Here is a 26,333-nt window from a genome sequence, read left to right on the forward strand (position 1 = left end):
GTCATAAATAACCCTAAAGATTCTTTCATTAAAGTAAAATACTCTGGAAACGTTTTGAATTAACACACAAAGAATATGTGAAATTTTAAATTAATTGATAAATCTATACAATGTGAATGTTGCGAAAACTGGATTCACTTGACTGCTTTAAACTAAATGAGCACGAAAAAGCAACTCTTACTAAATTTTTTTTTTTACACAGTGATCACCACTTATCAAGGTCCGGAAGCCACTCAGGGATAAGGGTTATTGCAAGTATGTATGGAGTATTGCTGCCACATCTGGGCTGGTGCATCTGCTACTAGTCTCTCGCTCCTTGACAAGGTTCAAAAGAGAGTCGCAGACCTGATAGGCCCTGAACTGGCATCTAAGCTTCAGCCTCTGTCCCATCGACGAAATGTTGCATCCCTCTGCCTTTTCTACAAGTATTTTAGTGGTGAATGCTCTGACGAACTGCAATCACTTGTGCCCCCACGACGTGAGCACCCTCGATAAACCCGACAGGCTGCTAAATCCCACCCCCACACTGTAGAGATCCCTAGATGTAAAAGATCTTTTTACTCCAATAGTTTCTTCCCCAGAACCGCTAGACTCTGGAATTCCATTCCAGGTCCCTGCTTCCCCAACAGTACTGACGTGCAGAAGTTCAAGTGTAACGTGAACCGACATCTTGCTGCCCAAATCCCTACATAGTACCCCAGTAGTTGTTGCCCCTGATAGTAGCCCCCTACACCAAAGTGGCAATTTGCCTTGTTTGAGGTGAAAATGTAATAAAAAAAAAAATTTTTTAAGTACATTACGTTAGTGTGGAAGTACATTACGTTAGTAATCCACCGAGGGAAATTTTTGTGTGCAGTCCGTATAGATAATCCAAAGATTTTTCTTGATTCCCTGACAAGACTAAAAGAATCATTGAAAGATAATGAAAAACGTACCAATATTGCTAAAATAGAAAGTATTAATTTAAAATTTATAAATATCTTTAAAATTCAAAATGGCTTAATTGAAGAAGATAAAATAGCATCAGATTTCTTATACAAATTTAACACTCGGAATTTTATTGCAGTCAAAACTAGGACAGATGGAAACTGCCTATATAATGCGATTTCCAGATCTTTATTTGGTACCGAAAAATATCACTTACTGATACGACTCTAAATATCGCTCTATATAATACTAAACAAAAATCATATAAAAAATAAAATCCCTCATAATATTGTTTTTTTATGCTGCTCTAGAGTCGTGTTTGTCAATTTATGATTGGGCAAACCAATTAATATTGTTCATAGCACTTTAGCACATGATATAAGAGTACATTCTATATATATCCACCATTAAATAGATTAACTGATATACCTAAGCTTAATGCAATATACAATGTAAGAGCAAAGAAAAAGTATATATATATAATGTGGGGATATATATATATTGTGGGAATATATATTGGAGACCAAACCATTTTGTTTCATTGGAAGAGTCTTCACAAGGAAATGTCCCTATTAGCATTGATTCAAGCAGTAGTGATTCAGGAAGCGTTACCAATGAAGCTGAAATTCTAAATGATACTCCAGTTTCATGTGAAATTTCGAATCAAATTGAGATGAAACATTTTGATCAGTCAATCAATCAATAAATGTGCATATGATATGGAAGAGGTTTCTAAATGTATGACTTATATAAGTTCAGGTAAAAAGCTATATCAGTATTTTTTAAAGTATAAAGATATTTTAAATAATTTTCCAAGTCACCTTAAAAAAATTGCCAATTTATGCTGAGATTTGATAGAAAAAAATATAAATATAGGCATAAAAAGATCATTTTATGAGGATTGTGGTGAATGGGATCTTCATAAAAAGGTATAAGATGTTGACTATTATATTCAGAAAAGTTTCCAAGTAATATATAAAAGAAACAACGAATTCTTTTTAAGAAAAACAATACTAAACGAAAGTTCATCTTGATAGAAGCACAGCCTGACAATGCAGAAATAATAATAATTAGACATGAAGTTCTTCACAAACTTGATAAAACCTTTAAAAGACGGATTACAGTTATTTCTGATACACAAAATCCACATGTAGATGAGCTTATGTTCTATTAATATAATGGTATTCAACCTTTGAGCAGCAAAAAATAAGAACCAATCCTGGAACTCTAGACAGCATCAAAGAAAACATAACTAAAAAGATATACCTCAACATGCCAACTGAGACTGCTGACTACAAAGTCATTACAAATCTGAAAGAAAAAGATAAAAAAACTCTCAACTAACAATTACAAACTTATCTGGTCAGCTATAAAAATGTTTAATCTTAATTGGTGATGGATTCATTACGATTGTTGTTAAAATAGACGCTGATATTCCAGCTCTAATACTTTACACAAACGACCAAATTAAGGATCTTTGCTCTTGTATGGATGACAAATCTATAGTTGTGATTGATAGAACATTCAACTTAGATCCTTATTTTCTGACATTGATGAACTTTAAAAATACAAAAATATCTAAAAGAACCAAGAATAATCCAGTATTCATTGGCCTAATACTCTTACATAGGACGTCAACTTATGAAGTCTACCACGCATTTTTAGCCATATAACATCTAAGTTAGCAAAAATTAAAAAAATATTTGTTTAAATCTTTCTGATCAAATTCAGATTGGATCAGATCACGGGAAAGCCATCGTAAAAGCATTGGATGCAGTATTTGGGAATGCAACACGATATTCATGTGCTAGACATTAAAAGGAAAATATGGTTAGATTTGTAAACGATGCCAATATGCCAAATGCATACAGACAATCAATAAAAAATATATTTTGTGGAAAATATGTCCTATTAGAAGCAAAAAATTAATCAGAGTTTAATTCTGCATGAAATGCAATTAATGAAATTGATTTTGATCCACAAAATGATTCATACATGCAAGCTATGATTGAATAAATTTAAAACTATGTATGCAGACTAAGATGAAAGAATAAAAATTCTAAAACATGGACAAATAATAAGGCTGAATCCATGAATCATGCCATCAAAATATTTTCAGGCTGGAAACTTATTTACCCTGAACAACTTATTGAAAATCTGAGAGACCTGGTTAGAATTCAGTACATTGATATGGAAAAGACCATATACAATACAGGAAATTTTTACATAGAAAAATTTAATTTATTTTTATTTCGGACTATTATTCTCATCTTTATTAGTTGTTGTTTTTCATCTTTTATTGGTTTGTTTATTCACAACGTTTCGGCCAACTAATTCCTCTGGCCTTCGTCAGGTGGTAACCGCGACGGATAGGAACTTCGAATCTCCTAACTGCATTCTCAGCCATCACTGCCATCCGTAGTTGTTGTCGTCTCACCACATTTTGGCCAAGTAAACCTCTGGCACGCTTTGGGTGGGATTGAAACCGCTATCTTCAGACAATGTTCAGAGGTTTACTTGGCCAAAATATGGTGAGACGACAACAACTACGGATGGCAGTGATTGCTGAGAATGCAGTTAGGAGATTCAAAGTTCCTATCCGTCGCGGTTACCACCTGACGAAGGCCTGAGGAATAGTTGGCCGAAACGTTGTGAATAAAACAAACCAATAAAAGATGAAAAACAACAACTAATAAAGATGAGAATAGTAGTCCGAAATAAAAATAAATTAATATATATAATGCTGATCTCAAAAATGAATTCCAATTAAGGAGTAATATATATAGAAAAATTTATTCCAATAAATGAATGGAATACTTTTTAAGAAAAACGAAAAAAAAGTATATATGAAAAGCTTCTAAATAGAAAACTTGGAAAATTGATATCGTGATGAGAACTTTGAAATTGATGAAGCATTAAAACATTTAGCACGTAAACCTGGTTCAAAGAAACGTGTAAAGTCGACCAAGACTGTGGAAATAAAGAATTTGTCTTTGTGTTTTGCATATAATAAAAAATCAGGTGAATTTTAAATGAAATAAAATACAAGTCCAACTTATTTCTGTACAACATTTTAATATGAAATTTATTTCATCAAAAACTAATTTCAATAATAAAAATGCTTTATAAACAAAAACTGTAAAGCCAGAAGGAGAATCAGTGAAAAAAATCAACTGCAAAAACTGATAAAAGATAATTTAAATATTTTATCCATTAATAATTTTAAGTTCTGAAAATGTCAAATTCAAAGTAACACTTATGACAATTGATTACTTATTAGCATTTAAAGCTATTTTTTTCATGAGAAATACTGATTTTTCTAATACTATCATGAGGAAAGCATTTGGTAAATATGGAAATATATGTCTTCTGTATTACATTAAATATATTTTACAATGACTAATGTGCCAAGACCATCAGCATATAAAAGCCAAGTACGTCCAAGGATGGAATACTGTTGCCACACCTGGGCAGGAGCTGCTAAAAACAGCCTATCCTGCCTTGACAGAGTACAAAATAGACTTCGTGGCTTAGTAGGGGATGCCCTTTTCTCTACCCTGCAACCTCTCTCCCACAGAAGAGACGTTGCGAGCCTATCCTTGTTTTATCGTTATTTTCATGGCAGGTGCTCGTCTGAACTCCAATCTCTGGTCCCCCCTCGCCAATCTTTCACGAAAAACACCCGTCTAGCTGAATCCACTGTGAAAGATTTCCCCCACTCTATGTCTGTGCCTAAATCAAAACGCGGATTCCATAAACAAAGCTTCTTTCTTAGAACTGCACGCCTGTGGAACTCTGTTCCGTCTGCCTGCTTTCCACCGGACTACAAGTTGGATGTCTTCAAGTCCAATGTTAACAAATTCCTAATGAACCGCCCCCTTAAGTAAACACTTCATCAAATCTCCACACTAACGTAATGTACTTGCAATAACCCTTATCCCTGAGTGGCTTCCGGGCCTTGATAAGTGGTGATCACTGTGTAAAAAAAAATGTTCTGACTTCGAACTTGAATGAGAAAAACTACTATATAAAAACCATGATGTACATGGAAAACAAGTATTATGAAAGTAGTATGCATACCAAAAAAGAATTACACACTTCATGGTGGACTTCTGCTACTTTGCTAATGCTCTTTCAATAAAAAAGTAAAATAATCAAAGTAGATTTCCATGTGTAATTTTATATTTATTCACTAAAAAATGTGTAGTGACACGCTACATACTACCACAACAAACTGTTTCTATAAAAAAAAAAAACAATTAAAATAACTTCGATCTTTCCTGCAGCGCCTCTATTTAAAAAGTCATGAGTTTTCAACCTTGTGTCGAACACAAAATTCATATAATATTCATTCTTTCAGAACATTCTAACACTAGAAAATACTTTAGTTGGACACTTTGATTTAACATGTTGGACATCGTTTGAATCTATACGACTTTCACCTAACATGTTAGACAACATTTTTACATTTAATAAATGTTTCCATTATAATACCTCAGCAATTCAATGTCTTCTGTTAACTACTGTCGTTTCCTGAATTTATTTTTATGTCAGGTGGTTTCGTTAGCCCTTTCTGTGAATTTCACAACCATGTAACTTACTATTACGGGTCCCGAAAAGACACTTCTAAAAAAATTTTGAAAATAATAAATGTGTTTTTTTCATATATATTATGCTTATTCAATTTTATTCTTTAGAAAAAATAATTCATGAGTATGCCAAACACAATTTTATCAAACAAAGCCACTTTCGTTTAAGAAGAAAAAAGAAGCCAACTTCATACCCGGTGTATAATTTTGATTTTTTACAAATAATAAACGCGGGGTTTCTTATATATTTGTATGCTTATTTCTTAGGTAAATGTGTAAACATTCTTGTAAAAATAAACTTTATTCAATTTTATTCTTTATAAAAAATAATTCATGAGTACGCCAAACACAATTTTATCAAACAAAATCAATTTCGTTTAGGAAAAAGAAGTCAACTTTATACCCGATGTATAATTTTTTTTTTTTTTTAAATACAGTGTGACAAAAAAAAAAAAAAAACGGGCGCCAACTCTAATTACGCCCCGTTTCTTAGTGTTTTATCCGAATGAAATGAAACTCCAACGGTCTGCCTACCATACATACGAGGCATCTCCGAAAAGATTCAGAGAATATGTGCCCCCTACAACATCAGGACGGAATTCAAGAGCGAGTCAACACTCAGACGATACCTGGTACGAGTGAAGCCCCGCATGGAGGAGAACATGACCAAAAACTGCATATACTCCATCCCATGCAGTTGCAGAACGGTTTACAAGGGTGAAACATGCCGCCCCCTTAAAGTAAGGGTGGAAGAACACCGAAAAGCGGTAACTAAAGGGGAGACGGAAAAATCGGGTATAGCCAACCATGTCTTTTTTTTTTTTTTTTTTTTTTTTTACAAAGGCATCACCACATTATCAAGGCCCAGAGGCCACTCAAGGATAAGGGTTAAAGAGTGTACAGTAGAAATTGGTCAATATAGTAATCATTAGTAATGAAAATTTGGTAAATTTAATAACTTATATGGAACGGCTCATCAAGAACTTATTTACTTTAGACTTGAACACATCCATATTGTAGTCAGCCGGAAAGCAGGAAAACGGAAGACAATTCCACAGGCGTGTAGTTCTAAGAAAGAAGCTTTGTTCATGGAATCTACGTTTAGGTTTAGGCACAGATAAAGAGTGGGGGAAATTATTGATAGTGTTTACAGCTAGACGAGTGTTTCTTGTGAAAGTTTGGCGAGGGGGGACCATAGATTGAAGCTCAGTTGAACACTTTCCATGAAAATAACGATACATCAGAGACAAACTCGCAACATCTCTTCTGTGAGATAGAGGTTGCAAGGAGGAGAAAAGGACATCTCCTACGAGGCTACGAAGTCTATTTTGAACTCTATCAAGGCAGGACAAGTCCTTTCTAGCAGCTCCTGCCCAGATGTGGCAACAGTATTCCATCCTTGGACGTACCTGGCTCTTATATAGGTACAGAATAGCATCAGCAGTGAGATATCTACTGGATCGATAGAAAGATCCCACCATTTTTCCAGCGGCCTTGGCAACAGATTTGATATATGTGTTCCATTTAAGATCAGGAGTAATGGTCAAGCCCAGAAGCTTGTCAAAACTTGAGGCCTCCTGAAGACGAGAGCCATTCATTTCAATTGATGACAAATGTGGATTAGAATGTTGATGATGTAAAGAGAGAAGCTTGGTTTTAGATGCATTAAAAGTAACCAGCCACTCCTTTCCCCATTGTACTACGTGCTCAAGATCAGAGGAGAGAGAATTGGAGAGAACTTGGTTGTTTACTGTCTTAGATGTGGTACCATAAATGGTAGTGTCGTCAGCATAAATGTCTACAAATGATGTAAGGATATGATTTGGAAGATCATTAATGTAGATCAGGAAAAGAGTTGGGCCCAGGATGGATCCCTGAGGGACACCGGCATTAATACTGTGAGCTTCTGATTTTTGCCCCTCAACTACTACTCTTATGAACCTATCAGAAAGAAATGATTTAATAATTGAGAAGACTTTTCCAGCTATACCATAGCTAGCGATCTTATGAAGTAAACCTTTATGCCATACCCTATCAAAGGCTTTAGATATGTCAAGAGCAATTGCCCTAGAAAGATTGCCACCGTCGAGAGATTTGCTAATCCTATGCGATATAACTGTAAGGACATCTGCTGTAGATCTAGCAGAACGGAAACCATATTGAGTGTCACTAAGAAGGTTATTTTTGTTGAGATGTTTGATTACTTCTGTATTTAACACAGATTCCAGCAACTTACTCATGACGCACAGGAGACTTATTGGCCTGTACTGAGAGGGGGATGAGCGATCACCTGAATTCTTAAATACAGGGCATACTGATGAAATTTTCCAGGGAGATGGGAAACTATTCTCCTTAAGACAACGTTTAAACAGTTTTGTAAGTATGGGCGCTAATTCAGGTTGAAGTTTTTTGAGTACTATAATTGGAATACCATCAGGGCCAGTTGCTTTACTCGAATCAAGGTTTTTGATTAGCTTCGCAACATCACGTACAGATATACGTATATCACATAGCGTGTTTTCTGATACAGGAGGAAATATTGGGGGTTGGCGGTCTTGGTCGCAAAGGGTAGAATTAGCTGCAAAGTTCTTGACAAAGAGTTTGGCTTTCTCTGATGCTGACGAGATTACCTCAGGTCCATTGATAATAGTTGGGATGGAGCACACGCTTCTGTTCAGGATTCTGTTTGCTATTTGCCAAAACTGGTGGGAACCAAGCCGCTGCTCAGCTACTTTGGACTTAACAGATTGAGCATACAACACTCTTGCGTTCCTTATTACTTTCTTACAATGGTTGCTGGCAGTCCTGAAAACGGCTTTAGTTTCCATACATCTATTACGTTTGAAGCAGTGGAAAAAGTGATTTCTGTGCGCAATGGCAGCAGCACATTCTGGAGAGAACCATGGCTGGCTGTTAGGTTTTTGCTGAAACTTTTTAGAGGGTATGAAATGGTCAATACCTACAATTAACCATTCAGTTAGGTCTAATACTATAGAGGACACATCCTTTTTAAACATGGAATGCAGAGGTAGATCAGATATAAATGTACGGAAGCTATCCCAGTCAGCCTTAGTGTATCGATATACTGTACGATGAAGAGGTACGTCTGGGGACTTATTGCATTTCATTTTTATCTTAATTGATACAACAGAGTGGTCGGAAGATCCAAGAGGCGACAGAACAGAAACTGAACATAGTTCAGGGCAAGTTGTGAGAAAAAGGACTAGTAGGCTCGCATATTGGCCGTCATTATCGGGCACACGGGTAGGTTCATGAACAATCTAAGTGAGGTCATAGGCAATGGAGAAATCATGACAGAACCTCCCCTCATCATCGGTCTTGTTTGAGTGGGTCAACCATTCGACGTTGTGAACATTGAAGTCTCCACATACGTGAATGTTAGCTGAAGGATAAGTAGAAAGGACTTGGTCAATTTTCTCAGATATGCTTTGAAAGATAGTAATTCCGCTGTTGTGGGGGCGATAGAGAGTAAATATAAATGCAGTAGTGTGAGCTAAAGCAACCCGGAAGCACATATAGGGTAAGTTAGGATCTTCCCTGGAGATGTCCCTCCCACATGGAAAGCTATCTTTAATATATGCACATATTCCATGCCCATGGCGATCTTGGGGGTCAGATTTAGAAGTTGGGTTAGAGTATCCTGAAATTGCAAACTCATCTAGGGAAATAGCCTGTCCAATGCCAGTTTCACTTAAAAATAAAAGGCCTGGTTTAGTCTCCTGTAATTGGGTTTCAACCTCTGGAAGGTTAGAACGAAGACCCCTGATGTTGGAGAAGGAGACATGGTAGTAGGGGTCTACGTTGGAAGTTGGAGAACCGGGTTTAATCGTGTATTTTTTCTTGAAACTTGTCATGATGAAATTTTGGAATTTGTGGACTAGGTCGACAGATTTACTTAGAGCAGGACAGAGAGGGGAAATTAAGAGAGAAAAATAAACGAAGAATTTTTTTTTATTTGTAGCTAATGATAAGGTAAAGCCGTAACAATTACCCACTAGTATGGCATCGAGAGGCCCCACCAGAAGCTACTGCATGGTCCAGAATCCATTCACCAAATGGCAATACAGCAGCCCCAGTACTTTGCACCTGCTGATAGGACAGCCTCCTTAGTGGTTAATCCAAGGTTCGGGTCCCTGACTATCAGGCGGATAACGTCAGCCCAGACAAAACGTTTACCTCCAGCACCCTTACTAGTGACATGGCTACAAGGATAGACATAGAAACAGAAAATTTCCGCCATCTCAGCCAACTGTTCGCAAAAATACTGCCAACCTAGAAACAGCTTTTTCTTCTCCCTTTGTCCGAAAAATCACTCATTTAAAAAATGAGGACTGAGGGACAAATAAGAAGAAGCGAGAGTAACAGGAGCTGCCGATAACGCATCCACAATGCGTTTTCTACTCTCCATTAAAAAAAAACAAAAAAAAAAAAACTATTAAGTATTGTACTTAAAGTCCAACAGACGTGTTTAAGGGAAAGTATGGTGATAGATTCCCCTCACACGAACTAAAAATGAGTATAATTCGTAATTTTTGCTATCAACTCGGTAGATAAATAAACATATGTACGAGGTAAAAAAAAAAAAAAAAAAGCTAGCATTTAATAAAACAGAAATACACAAATTACATACTGAAATAAAATGGAGTTGTTAATATTTTAAATCTAAAATAAAAAGCATGATTGAAATCACTTATCTCAACAAAAACAATTCCGTCTCCAAATTGCAAGCTGTATTGAAAGAAATTCAGTTAGTAGCGTTCAAAACATTTTTTTTTTTAAATTAGCCGTTAAAAGAAAATCGTGATTTTATTCTGAACTTAAGCTAGTAACGTTTTAAGAAGCTTACGATATAAAAGAAAAGGCTGAGGGGGGGGGTCTTCCGAAAGTAAGTTGGTGCCGTTATAAGTAATTTCGAGATAATATGGAAGCCGTTATTGGACTAGAAAAAAGCTAGCATTTAAATGTCTGGATGGAGAGGGGGGACCATCGCCCCCTATGGGATGAAGTAAAAATAATAAACAGAGAGACCCACTGGAAAGTGAGAAAACTTTAAGAAACAGCTCACATGCTCGGACATAACAACCTACTGAGCAAACCAAGCATAGAGCTGAATGCAATTTGGACACCTTTGATAGAGAGAGAAAACCTTGACTAACAACATAGGTTTAACATTAACAAAAACCAACTAAGAATTGTCCTAGTGACATATGGCCGAGTGGTCCTAGACGTTGTATCAAAGTTTACAGTTACCCAAAGGTGCTGAGTTCAGTGAAAAAAGTAACATTCAAAACAGAGAATCAGCAACTATGTCCCAAAGCCTAGCTGGAGTCCGAACACGGTACCCCCGTAATAATAATAAATGGTTGGGTTCGAGACTCCTAAGGCACTTGACGAAGGCCGAATGGCAAAACGGCCGAAACGTTGTGACAATGACAACCAAGATGATCAGTTCGATCTGAAATTTGCCTAAAGGGCCCAACTTATCAAATTCTACCTAATTCGCTGACCTTGTAATCTTCACATCATAGTCTGTTTTTGTTTTATTTGGTTTTCCGGTAATCGCCTAAATTTTTTTTTAATTATACTTTAACTTTTATACTAATTATTTACTAACAAAATTTAATATTTACTCGCAACAACCAGGGATCCGACACCCCGCTAGTACATTACAGACAATCTTAATACAAACGTGTGTAAAAAATATACAATTTTTTTTCCATACAAAAAAAAAAAAACATTCAATCACAATGCCGCCCGGTCAGAAAAAAAAATGCATGGTTCACAGACAATGATTATCAATACATCATTCAAAATATTATTTTTTTCAACACGACCGCCGAATGGCAAGTAAACCCTTTTTTGCTCTCTCGGGGCCTCTCTTATCCCCGCATGTAAAAAAAAAACTACAAATGACCTCGACACGTGCAACCTTTTTTCTTTTCAAAAACACCATTAAAAAAAAACTATCTTTAACCATTGATGACCGAAACAAATTCTCGCAGCCACACCCATTAACATACCACGTGCTCAACAATTGACTATCTCCGAATAAAAAAAAATTCTGTCCATCTCGCAAACAACAAGGTTCGTACATGCTCCCAATTTATACACAACAAAAAAAAAAAACAATTCTCTTCAATCACAACAATTCTTTTCTTTCCGTGCAAGGGATCTAGTGAACCCCACTCTAAAATTCCACAACAGTGTAACATTTACAATGATAATTATTCCGGGATTTTTCAACAAAATAATAATTGGAAAACAATTAAATCCAATACAATCGGTCATACTCAACATTTCTTACATAAAATTAATCCTCACGTTCACGTGGACCTTCATCTGAAGGTTAAATCAAGGAGAAATCCTTTTAGACTGAGGCAATCTTCACTTCGACATTCACGCAGCTACAATTTTTCAAAAACAATATTTTGAACTAATCATTCAATTTTTTTTTACTTTCATGACAATCATTATCTTTCAAAAGAATATACCTCCCGCGGGAGCACGCAGCAAAACCACAAAAGTAAAATTTTTAAAAAACAACACAGAAGAAATCACTCGAAAACCATGAAAAGAGAGGTGGGGACAATTCTCCCTGTCTTTCTCTCTTTTCAAAAAACAAAAAACATAATTACGAAAAATCTGTTTAAAATAAACGATAAATACTTTCCAAACAAAGAAAAAAAAACTGTCCGTGGCCATGCATTACCGCCTTCAGTGTTCAACAAGCCATCAGTTCTCCGACAAAAATCAATTATATTCACAACAGTCACTTACACATTTAAAGCCAATGTGTTAACATATGAAATCAACAATAATAGCACAAAAAAAACATGAATTATTTTTCCTCCACGAAAACTCCCGACGTACGCACGTGGATATTTTTCTTTTTTCTTTTCCTTTCCCTCCTTTTTTAAAGTCAATAAGTCTTAAGCACGTGAAAACAACAATAGCACAAAACAAAAACATTCGTTTTTCCACCATGAAAACTCTCGATGTACGTACGTGGAGTTTTTCTCTTTTTTTCTCTTTTTTTCATTTTAAACGATTGCGTTTCTTACTTTTTTTTTCTTTTTCAAATGCGCCATGCGTGTCACACAAAAACAACAACGAAAAAAAAAACACGATTGTATTAGAGTATGTCTGTCTTTCTCAGTGATTACTTAATAAGGCCTGCATCTGTCTTTTCTTTCTTTTTTCTTTTTTTTCTTTAAAGCGGCATATCAGCCGATCTAAAACTTTTGTCGCTATTTGTTTTGTTTTCCTTTTTTGTTTTAAAGACGCCATTATGTAAAAGCCGATCGATCGTTATGTCTTTTCTAATCCATTGGCATCCTCAATAGGATAATGGCACATAGCGGTAGCAGTGAGATGGAAAGAGTCCAAGTAGGATGTAGAAAAGAATATGAAGCAGAAAGTTATTTGCAGAAACAGAAAAGTAACTTTATTATTCTTGTTTCAAATTGTAATTTATACGTAACCCGACGAAAAAAAAATGTCGGAAGCGGACAAGGAAGAAACAAACAGACCAGTGGTTGGCATAAGGCCCCCGACCCCCCTATGTATGAAGGACAATTTAGCGGCGAATTGAAAGTTGTTTAAACTGAAATATTATAACTACGCCATTATTACATGTTTGACGAAACGGTCATTACAATATCTGAGGGCACATTTGCGTCATACGTTGGGAGATGACGCATTGAAAGTTTATTACGGGTTTCAATTCTCAACACGCAAGGACGAAAGAACACCAACTGAAATTATTCAGGCATTTGGTAAATATGCTATAGGGGAAACGAATGAAACCTACAAGCGTTACGTATTTCATTCTAGAAAGCAAGGCGAATCAGAGACTGTGGAATCCTTCATTACAGCACTTTGGACGTTAATAAAAACGTGCAATTTTTGCGACAATTGCGTTTCATCAGTACTCAGAGATAAGTAGTATTACTGGGCATACACAAGCCCCAGACACAAGCTGAGTTATTGAAAATAAGACAGACTTACAAAAATGTATTGACATCTGTAAGCTGAATGTTAAAAAATTGAACCTATGACAAACGTCTATATCTTTCAAGGGGCACATGATTACCACTGATGGTTTACGTCCTGATCCTGGGAAGGTAAGAGCCATAAGAGAGATGCCGTGCCCAACAGATGTAAAGGGAGTGCAACGATTGGTTGGATTCGTAAATTACCTGGCAAAATTTCTACCACACATATCTGACGTGATGGCCCCAATTAGAAATTTAATGAAGGCAGATGTACCATGGACATGGTCCCAAATTCATGAAGAGGCTTTTGGAAAAATTAAAGAGATAGTGAGTGAGGCGCCAGTATTAAGGTATTATAACCCCAACAAATCTTTGATCATTCAATGCGATGCAAGTGAGAAGGGCATGGAAGCTGCACTGCTGCAAGAGGGTCAAATGACACAGAAACTCGGTATGCACAGATTGAGAAGGAACTACTAGCAGTAGTCTATGCATGTGAACGGTTTCACCAATATACGTTTGGTTGACAGATAACAGTACTAACTGATCATAGGCCACAGGAAGCGATCATGAAAAAAGAATCGGTGAAATGCCCAAAACGACTGCAAAACATGCTGGTGCGACTACAGGCTTACGATGCTACAGTTCTGTACCATCCAGGTAAGAAAATGTTTCTTGCCGAGATGCTATCAAGAGCATACATCTATAGATTGAGCGATGAATACATGGACGATGAAGATGATGTCAAGGAAGCAGAATATATTCCTGTAACAGAAAGAAGGCTGCTTGAACTGCGCTCAGCCATGAAGGAAGACAGAAGTATGCAGCAATTGCAGCAAGTAATTCTGGAAGGATGGCCAGAAGACAAAATACATCTTGACCCAGAGATGAGACCATATTTTAATATGGGGAGTGAAATGATGGTGCAAGATGGGTTGATTTTCAGAGGAAACTTGGTAGTGGTCCCACTGATACAGCGGGGAGTGTTGAAAAAAAAAGCTGCATTCCACACAGCTTTGAGTAGAGGGATGTTGCAGAAGAGCAAGAGAATGATTATATTGGCCAAATATTAACAGTGACACAAGGGACTATGTTTCAAAATGACCCACGTGTAGAAAATATGAAGTAGCCAATCCGGAGGAACCATTAAGGGTCCATAAAGTTCCTGACAGACACTGGGCGAAAGTGGGAATAGATCTCTTTAAGTTTGCAGATAGAGGCTATCTCTGCACAGTTGATTACATGAGCAACTTTTAGGAAATCGATCATCTTCTCAATACACAAGCAAAAACAGTGATAACTAAACTTAAACACCATTTTGCACGACATGGAATACCAGATTAGTTGGTAACTGATAATGGGCCTCAGTTTAGTACACTGTTCAGTCCATACAATAGCAAGGCAAATGGTAAGGTGGAATCTGCAGTAAAGATGGCAAAAATCTTTTCCAGAAAGCGATGAAAGATAAGGCTGAGCCATACCTAGCAATGTTGGATCACAGGAATACGCCAGGCAGGGGTCTCTTATCACCAGCTCAAAAGCTGATGTCAGGGAGAACAAAAACACTTTTCCCGACCAGAGAGGATTTACTCAAGCCAGAATTGCAAAAAATCTAAGAAAAATGGTGAAGCAAGACCGCAAGAGGCAAGAACATTCTTTCAACTACAAAGTAAAACCACTGAAACCATTGTATCCTGGAGATGTAGTATGGATGAAATCACACATAAATGGTCAAAAAGAGTGGAGGAAAGCAGTGGTAGGGCGGAGACTGGATGAGCGATCATACCATATAAAAGTGGATGGGGAATTATATCGACGGAATAGAGTAGATTTGAAGAAAACTGCAGAGACACCCCCACACATCAGTAATACACCAGCCATATGAAGTGCAGAGCGAGTTACCCAAGAATGCAGGGCAGAGTACAGAAGAGATATGTACCACAGAACCACCTCAATATAAAGGTGAAATAAGAGAAAGCCCAAACCCGACCCCCATGCCCAACAAAACCAAGCCCGGAAAGGTTTCAGACAACACGGTCGGGAAGATTAGTAAGAGATCCTGTGAGATTCAGGGATTTCACAACATAAGTGAAAGGGCAGAATCGTCGCTGTTAGGTATGAGGGTAGTCAGCCCAATGAATACCTAGATCACTATATATTATGGACTCTGTACTTCAATAACAAAAAATAAGGGGGGCTGACGTACACGAGTGAGGGCCCCATTGCGAAATATGCACTGACTACAATGTTGATTTTATACTGTAGGGTTATCGTCTACAGTAAATGCGTGTGTGCACAGTCCCATTTAACTTACATTGTTACCGCTGTTTTTCTCATATCGAAAAAAAGTGAAATTTTATTTTCTTGAATAAAAAAAATAGTCCACGAAAACACAACTATTTTTGTTTTAATAATTATTTTTTATTCGAAAATAAAAACATTAAAAACAGGTAGGTGACAGGTAGGCTGGAACCCGGAGCCTTGAGGCCCATAGTCTGAGTCTGAACACCTGCGTTATGACAATATTAGCAATGTAAAACCAATCAAAAAGTGAATGTCAAACATCCGCAGATTTTAATAAGGTCAAATGGTTTACCTGTGGGATAATTGACTGTGACGTTTACATCCGATTCAACTTATACTGAAAAGTGAAAGGAAAACGCGACGATCAAAAAATGTTGAATATTTAACTTCTGAAAGTCGGGCAAATTAAATAGATGGGCGACCCCCGTTGTTAACTCGTACATATTATATATGTGATATAAAAAGTTATAAAAAGGAGTGAAAAAAACTTTTCACGGACATACAGAAAAAGCGAACACACATACATACATACATACATACTTTTTCGCTTTTATATTTATAGATTAAACTATTTTGTATTTTAACTGACATAAAGTTTGAACTAATGAAATAAAGTGACTGACCATTTCTGTTCAGATTTTTTAAGATATGACTCAAACGATAATTATTCCTAGACACTGCATGCAACCAGGCCAGTAAAGAGCTCCTATATTGTAAGGTGATAGTAGATTAAGGTGTAATATTTCATTGTTTTGTACGGTCTTTTATTAGAGATGTGTTTATGGCTTCCTAACAGACTAATAGATTGATGACAAAAACACTGCAACCAGAAATTTGGCAGTTTGTCTAAGCAGAGTTTTTTTTACAAAAAAGTCACCACTTATAAAGGCGTGGGGCCACTCAGGGATAAGGGTTATTGCGTGTACAGTACTCAATGGGATAATATCGTAGTAATCGCTAGTAAGAGATCTGATAAAGTGTCCTTCTTATGGGGAGGTTTAACAGGAACCTGTTTATGTTGGACTTGAATAAATCCAAGTTGTAGTCAGGTGGGAAACAGGCAAACGGAAGAGAGTTCCACAGGCGTGCACTTCTAAGAAAGAAGCTTTGTTCATGCAATCTACGTTTTGATTTAGACTGTCTCTTGTTTTTTTTGTTTAAAATTGTCCAATGATTTGTTCTGACGATTGTAAATGCTACTGGATGAGTGAAATTCACCTGCTATCATATACAGTCCAACCGAATTACTTTCTTGAAATACTGTCTGTTCCTTTAAGTGGAATCTTTCTTTTCTTTTTTTATTTTACCTCAGTTTTAACAGATCGAAAGACCCTTTTGAGCTAACGCTTGATTCCATTACGATTAAAAATTCATATCCAAGGGCTCTTTTAAGAAGAAACGCTGTTCCATGTATTTCTTTACAGCTTGGTCTTCTGATGGCTTTTAAGTATTTGAGAAGATCAGTTTTTATTAGCCTATTACTCCTATCACAACCGGTATAATGTTTATGTTTTCAAAAAACATGTCGTTTGAGAATCATTTTTTAAGTCTTAATATTTTGTTTGTTATCTTTTTGTGTCCAGTTCTATTAAAGCAAACATCATTTGGGACTTTAACATCGATAACGAGTGCAGTTTTTTGGGCGTTGCATATTACAATGTCTGGTTTGATGGCCTTATCTTTTATGTATCTTCCTGCTTGTGTGTTTTGTCAGTGAAAATGTAGTTTGTTAGAACAAGACATGATTTGCAAGAATAAAGATTTGTAATTTTATAACTGCTGTTTTGCGCAACAGCTTCGTCTTCCAGGCACTGCGACTATTTATTTCTCAAGTTTATTAGCTCCTACAACAAGCAGCATGTAAACGTTTTTTAACTTCGACTGTAGTTTACAATAGTTTTATACTGAGTTTTATCTTGTTTTTTCATGTACAACTGTCTACTAAAATTTCTCATATGAACGCTATACAAAATTATGGTTTTACAGTTTGACTAAATTTGATTTTTCAGTAAATGAATATCGACATACATCACAATAATATGGTTTTTCCCCAGTGTGAGTTCTAAGTTTGTTTTTTCAGACAAAGAATATCCACAAACTTTACAAGAATGTGGCTTTAAACCAGCGTGAGTTCTCATATGGCTCACTAAAATTGATTTTTGAGAAAAGGAATATCCACATATTTACTCTTTTATTATTTATTTTGCTTCAGTAAGTTTTAAGAGATCAAGGGGCTCCCTGCTGGAGCTTACACTTGATCCTGTTATGATTTAAATTTATATCCGAGGGCTCTTTCAAGAATACATGCTGTTCCCTTTATGGTTGCTATTTGTATTTCATTACAGCTTGGTCTTCAAGGGATTGCTTCTAAGTATTTCTGAAGATTCGCATCACAAGTTTAATGTTTTTTTTTCTTTCAGAGACCATGTCCTTTTTAGATCATTTTTATGTCCTGCTATTTTTTTAATCTTTTCCCGTTCAGCTCTATTAAGGCCAAAGTAAAAAGTAAATAAGTTATAACGCAGAAAATGTTCCTTATATTCATTTGCTAGTTGAAAGTATAAATTAATAAGGACCTTCTTTCTCGTGGTAATAATAGCTTTCTAAATAATAACATTATTACTAATGAGGGAGATGTTTTTTTAAAAACAGCAAAAAATAGGATTTAATTGAAATTTTATTATTGATGAGGGGAGGTTTCTTATTTAAAACAATAAAATTTAAATTGAAATTTTATTATGTATGAGAGGAGGTGTTTTTTATTTAAAACCACAAAAAATAGAATGTATGATTAATGTTTATTTCTTTCAGAGATCATGTCGTTTTTAGATCATTTTTAGGTCCTGATATTTTGTTATCGTTTCCCGTTCAGTGCTATTAAGACCAAAATCATTTGGAACTGTGACATCGATAATGAGCGCAGTTCTTTCGGGCTTGTTCCATATTACAATATCTCGCTTGATGACTTTGTCTTTTGTGTATCTGCTGCCTGTACGTCGTTGTCATAAAAGGTCACTTTTCCGTTTGATGCTATTGGTGGTGGTTCATGTTCCCAGATGTTCGTTGCTCTGTCAAGTTGCATCTCTCCCCAGATCATCCAATGGAAGTATTTACATACTTTTTTGTGATGGGCAGTGTAAAGGCCAGGCATGCAGACATTAGGTGGCTTGGGCTCATAATTGCTGAATGGCAAATCCATTTGTCAGTAACCCCTGATCTTGACTGGCTACAATGCATCTTTGCTCGTCAAACGGAAGTCTTCAACTTTTGAGCCATTGAAGTGTGAGTTCTCTTATGTTTCACTAAATCTGATTTTCGAGAACAAGAATATACACACATATCACAAGAATGTGGCTTTTCTCCAGTGTGAGTTCTCATATGTGTGAGTAAATAATATTTTCGAGAACAAGAATATCCACATACTTCACAAGAATGTGGCTTTTCTCCCGTATGAGTTCTAACATGTGTCACTAAATCTGATTTTTGAGAAAAAGAATACTCACACACTTCACAAGAGTATGGCTTTTCTCCAGTGTGAATTCTCTTATGTATCATTAATTCTGATTTTCGAGAACAAGAATATGCACACACACCACAAGAATGTGGCTTTTCTCCAGTGTGAGTTCTCATATGTATGACCAAATTATATTTTCGAGCACAAGAATATCCACATACTTCACAAGAATGTGGCTTTTCCTTTGTGTGAGTTTTCATATGTGTCATTAGACATGATCTCTGAGAAAAGGAATACCCACACACTTCACAAGAATGTGGCTTTTCTCCGGTGTGAGTTCTCTTATGTATCACTAAATATGATTTTCGAGAACATGAATATGCACACAAATCACAAGAATGTGGCTTTTCTCTGGTGTGAGTTTTCATATGTGTCACTAAATTTGATTTTTCAGAAAAGGAATATCCACATACTTCACAAGAATGTGGCTTTTCTCCAGTGTGAGTTCTCATATGTTTCACTAACGATGACTTTTGGTAACAAGAGTATCCACACACTTCACAAGAATGTGACTTTTCTTCAGTGTGTCTTTTCATGTGTGTCACTAACGATGATTTTTCAGAAACAGAATATCCACACACTTTACAAGAATGTGGCTTTTCTCCAGGTTGAGTTCTCAAATGTCTCACTAACTTTGATTTTTCATGACAAGAATACCAACACATTTTACAAGAATGTGGTTTTTCCTTGGTGTAAGTTCTTATATGTCTCAACAAACTTGATTAATGACAACAGGAAAATCAACATATTTTACAAGAATACGGCTTTTGCTCACCATATACCTGCATGTTTCAATAAACTCTATTTTAAAATAAGATTATCAATATATTTATAGATAATATTCTATTTCATCCTTGTTTTTTAGTCTTTATTCAGAAGCACTTTGATTTAAAGCTGAGGGAAACGCCAGCGATTCAACTAGATTATAGTTACTATAGTTGTACCTATTTACTATGCCTCCCCACGGGACAGAGTTAGACACCAGGGTCGTTTTTTAACGTGGAGAAAAGGTAAAAAAATAAAAATTGTCTCAGTCGTGAAGGATTTCTCCTCCACCGAAAGAGAACAAGAAATAGAAGTGCAGCATCTGAAGAACAGATACTACACTTTGATCTTGTCCCGAAGATAATATTCTATTTCATCCTTGCTTTTCAGTTTTCATTCAGAGTTGTGAAAACCATTTGATTTCATGCTGAGGCAAATGCCAGCGACTTAAGTAGACTATAGCAGTCATTCAATTTTACTGTTGTAAGTGATATTTTTAGTGTTATAGTTTTTAATACTTTATGAAACACTGCCTTTGTAAAGGCCACATACTCTTCTGCAATTTGTGATCCAATCTCTTCAAACGTTTTGATGCATTTAAGCTTCAAGCACATATTTCTTAATAATTAATATTACCTTCGATTTTCTTCACCATTTATGAGGATTGTGTTAAATAGTAATATCCAGCAAAATAAAGATTTTCACTGATGTCGGTGTTGTCTTTCACATAAAGCAAAACTTTTCTATATAATTTTTTTTAACTTGACCCATTTAAATTAAATAATAGCATTGAATCAGGAACATCTGTAAATAAAAACAAATGAAAGTGAATATTTTAGTATTTGTATTGACATATTCATAATCTAGTAGTTTATTGTTGTCAATTTTATGTGATTGATCTCACAAACTCTGAATTAATTTAATCTAAAGACATACGAGATCCATTACTAATATAACTGGATATTTTCTACCTTGGCAAAGATGCAGTCGATACAGATGCTACTCATATTATAATATATTCTAGAGAAAATTATATCTAGTAATTTTTCATGATTCTTTTTGTGGAAGGAAAAAAAGAAACATTGATATATATGTTGTGACGTCACTTTGAACACAGAACTTAAACAAGTATCAATTGTAAACTGTAAAAATTGCAAAAAGATTTTTTCCTATTCTATATAAAATTATTCTATTTAACTGCATCAAAATATTTTACTACTTTTTAAAACATTTTATATTTTCCAGAAAATATTTAAAATGTTTTATTAATTCCAAGAATTGCTTAAGTTTCAGATGAGAAAAAAACAGTCCATTTTGCAATGCCTGGCCTTATGCGACTTGCCTTTCTTAGTTGATTATAAAAATATTTTTTCCTTCTAAGTCTTGTACCCAATATGGAATGCGTGGTATATATAAATGTTTCCAGCATCAGACAAACTTAATCTAGTTGTGTTAAACTGAAACACATTTTCAATTTACTTATTATCAAGCAGTAACTTTGTGGAGAATTGACTCATAAAGAATTCTACTAACCATTTAGTAGAAAACTAAGAAAAACTTTTCATTGTACTTCATTTTTTTGTACAATATTTTACAGAATAATAAGACATTATATATTGTGTGGTTTTATTTCCCTGTTAAATGTGCATTGGATTAGTAGATTAACTCACAGATCTGAGCTAGCACTATCAATTGCGTGTGGGTATATATAGTGCACATGTCAGAGGAATGGTTAAGGAGATGTGTGGCAAGGTGTTCCACATTGCAAGACAGGCTCATTATTCAACAAATCGTGACGACACATACTATCATGAATCACCTTATTTGCTATTTTAACAGCAAACTGTACTGACATTATTAAACAAGCTGTGTTGACCCATAGTCTCATGAATTATCTTTTTGCTATTTTCACAGCAAAGCTTACTGACATTATTAAACAAGCCATGTGGACCCATACTATCATGAATTATCATCTTGTCTATTTTTGGAGCAAACTTTACTGACATTATTAAATAAGCCATGTGGACATCTAGTATAAGGACTTATAGCATTTGCTATTTTCACAGCAAATGTTACTGACATTAATAAACAAGCCGTGGAGAGCTACAGTATCATAAATTATCTCCTTGCTATTTTCTTAGCAAACTTTACAGACATTATTAAACAAGCCGTGTTGACCAACACTATCATAAATTATCTTCTTTGCTATTTTCACAGCAAACTTTACTGACATTGTTAAACAAGCCGTGTTGATCTATATGAAGAAACAAGCCGTGTGGACCCACAGTATTATTACTTATCTTCTTTGCTATTTTCACAGCAAACTTTACTGACATTATTAAACAGAATGGGTTAACCTATGCTATCATGAATTATCTTCTTTGCCATTTTCACAGCAAACTTTACTGACATTATTAAACAAGCCGTGTTGACCCATAGTATCATGAATTATCTTGTTTGCTAATTTCACAGCAAACTTTACTGACATTATTAAACAAGCCATGTGAACCCATTGTATCATGAGTTTTTTTTTGCTGTTTTTGTAATATTATGACCTTTTTAGGCTGTGATCATAGTGTAGTATCTGTGTTCACTTAGGCAAGCAGAGCCAAGGGTCAAAACATTATTATTATTGTTATTGTAATTATTATTATTATTATTATTTTTATTATTATCATTATCATTATTTATTGATTGGAGCGACGGATGGTCACTGGATCAGTTATTATGATTAGAAGAATAAACAATCAAATTGGAGATGATATGATTGACGTGGAATCGCAAAAGTAATGCGAAAATAGAAAATAGATGTAAACATTATTTTGGGGTTTAGATAAACAAGTAACTAGATTGGGACATTAGGTTGGTCTGAGACACGTAATGTGATGATATAAGAGAACATGCGATGTAGTTAGTTTTGGAGAGATTGAGAGAGTTGAGGTTTGACCACTAAAGTAAACGGACGATCTAGAAAGGGGTGGACAGGAAGCTAGGAGCGAGTGATCCTGTGAAAACCATTTGAGACAACTGTAATAAATTTATATTATAAAAATACAAAGAGTTGTTTTGTGGTTCCACAAGTAAGAACAGATGTCTCAATTGGATATTGCTGATCATTTCATGGTTCGTCACGGAGCAGCAGGAAGATAGAAGAACTCTTCAAGAAAAAAGGTATGAAGCATATTATTCTTCTTATATATGAACTGTAAAATATTCCCGTGCTATAAGTCTGATACAAAACGACTCAGTTGACACGTCAATATCATATACTCCTGGCTAAACAACATACATACGATTAATATCTTTATTATCTGTCAATTAAAAGAACAATATCTCACATAAACTAGAAAACACAGGACATGTTTTAATATATCATCTCTGTCAATATAATCTCCTACAATATACAGCATTTTCACAGCAAACTTTACTGACATTATTAAACAAGCTATGTTGACCCATACTCTCATGAATTATCTTGCTTGCTATTTTCATAGCAAACTTTACTGGCATTATTAAACAAGCCGTGTTGACCCATACTTTTATGAATTATATTCTTTGCTATTTTCATAGCAAACTTTACTGACATTATTAAACAAGCTGTTTGACCCATATTATCATGAATTATCTTCATTGCTATTTTCACAGCGAACTTTACTGACATTATTAAACAAGCCGTGTAAACCATACTATCATGAATTATATTCTTTGCTATTTTCACAGCCAACTTAACTGGCATTTTTAAACAATCCGTGAGGATCCATAGTATCATTAATTATTGTCTCAGAAATATGTTAAAAATAAATGTTTAATTTTTCAGCAAACTCTATTCAACTATTAAAGTTATTATTTTCACATTCTGTACTATAAAAAGTGCAGACATATGTTAGAATTAAATTAAATATTTTTACCAGTTGTTTATTACAGAATAATGAAAACTCTTTTGCAAATTAAAGAAAAATTTATAATTAAAATATTTTCAAAGGGTAAAAATTTGCTGTAAAATTGATATAATAAGTTGTTTTCAATTTTACACATTTATGTTTGACCTGTGTTATTTCCTATCATCTATTACTACATATCTGCTATTGTTTCAAATTTATTTACTTTTGTGACGTCAGATAATCATTGATCTTTGAACACAGAACTTAAACAAGTAGTAATTGAAAACTTTTGTCAAAATTACGCACAGGTGTTTCCTATTCTATAAAAAATTATTCTATTTTATGCTTCGAAAAATTTTCAACCTTTCTTAATACTGTTTAAAAACATTTTATATTTTCCAGAAATATTTGAAGTAACCTTCTAGTTAATCAAGGGTTACCTTAACTTTCTGGTGAGATAAAGAGTAAAGTTCACAACACTCCAGCTTATACAACATACATTTCTTTGTTGAACAGAAAAAAAAAACTTTCCTTTTAATTCTTCCACCTACAGCAGATGTGGTATATGTAATTCTTTTATATATAAATATTTTGAGCGTAGAAAAGAATGGCATAAGACATAACTCAATCCTTACACAAAGTAATACCATTAGATTTTGTTAGATATAGGTTTGGTTTGGTTGTATTGTTTTACGGCATATCTACCTATGTCAGGTTATTTAATGTCGGATCCAGTTATTTTGAAAACAGTTTTTATGCTTCAAGTTCTTTATATCTTCAAATATTTATTTGTAGAGTTTGGTTTGGTTATTTTACGGTATATCAACCTTTTTTGAGGTTATTTAATGTCGGGTCAAGTTATTTTGTAGAAGATCTTTATTCTTCAAGCTCTTTGTATCTTCAAACACTAGTTTATAGTGTTTGGTTTTGTTGTTTAGATTTTATCGTATTTTCCCCTGTCCTGCAGAATATGAATGAGTTTTGCAATGAGAGAGGGAAAAGGATTACAGTAATAAGGTTTGCAACATTTAAATTAGGACACCAGTCAGGAAGTGGGGGAGGTAAAAATAAAAGAGGAAATGGGAAGAATGAAGAGGAGAAAATGTTTTTGCTTTTTTGTCTAACAATTATTTACGTATTGATCACATACATAAAAACTCAACCAGGGCTCTATGGACAAATTTATCTTTAGTTGACCTTTGACAACTAAATATGTTCGTTTACTAGCCAAATAGAAAAGTTACGGGCCAAACCCACATGATTTTTAGAATATGACATCTTTGTTCTGTGACGAGTCTGTACGTCATAAACATTTTTCTGTGTTTTTTTTTTAGTAAGTGCAATTCTAACTATACAACAAATAAACATAAAGGTATAAACATTCTAATTTCTTCAGACGTTTTTCTAAACTTTTTTAAACTTTTATTGTTTAAATAATTTAACTTTGTTCGTTTTATTTTAAAAAAAAGTTGAAAAAATATTTTTCACTCAGTAGTGAGCTTTGGAAGATTGGCAGTGAAACAAACACAATCACAACAAAGATAAGCGTTCCATTATTTCTAGTTGCCACTTCGAAAAATCACTCACAAATGCGACTGTTTCACACGCAATGTAAAGTCCTGTCAGCCAATAGTGGGATACAATTTTTGTGGCAGGGGAAGCGGGTTCATATCTGTTTTAACTTTTTAACGTTTTTTTTAATGGAAATCGAGTCTATGTGCTGTTAACTATGTTGTACTTTCACCTAACAATTTAACAAACAAGAGAGACATTAAAAATATCATTGTCAGCTTTTTTAAAATTTTAATATTAAAATTTATATTTGATGTTAAAAAAATTTTATTTATTTTTTGTTTCATGGAAAGAAATGGTCAAGAGGAGAATTTCTTTTATTCCTTCATTTGTTCTGTTTCAATAAAAACCTTCACCTTATTAATATTAACGTAAAAAAATTTAAAAAGTAATAATTAATATGAGGAAAAGGGTCCTTTCTGACTTATATGTAACAATTTAATAAACAATAAAAAGATATTTTGTAGTATGGAAAAAACCCAGAGTGGTAAAAAATGAATGTCACCAAAGGCAAGATAAGTTACTTGATAAGTGTGTTTGTTTTTAACGTATTTTGAAGTGTTTATTTACTTTGAAGAAATAGTGCCGAATCTTACGTTAGAACAAGAATAAATGCCTGACAGTAGATTATCATTTGGTGAATCCTGATAATCGCTCATAAATCGAAAATTAAAGAAAATCACTGGTAGAAATCCATCTAATATATTACCATGACACGATTTGCAAATTTTTTTTTATTCGCAACTATATGTTTTATGTTATCTTT

At 34.7% G+C, this 26,333-nt stretch overlaps 1 long non-coding RNA gene across 1 annotated transcript in view; it reads right to left on the reverse strand.

Annotated features, from left to right (window-relative positions):
- LOC145240013 (uncharacterized) overlaps positions 1-26,333 on the reverse strand; it is a 43,035-nt gene that overhangs the window by 13,045 nt on the left and 3,657 nt on the right. The window contains exon 2 of the long non-coding RNA XR_013862460.1: positions 20,751-20,918. This is a non-coding gene — a long non-coding RNA (uncharacterized LOC145240013). The remainder of the gene's footprint in view (positions 1-20,750; positions 20,919-26,333) is intronic.

Source organism: Euprymna scolopes, chromosome 19 (genome assembly GCF_053919585.1).
Source record: "Euprymna scolopes isolate OS-2025 chromosome 19, ASM5391958v1, whole genome shotgun sequence".
NCBI classification, from domain to species: Eukaryota; Metazoa; Mollusca; class Cephalopoda; order Sepiida; family Sepiolidae; genus Euprymna; species Euprymna scolopes.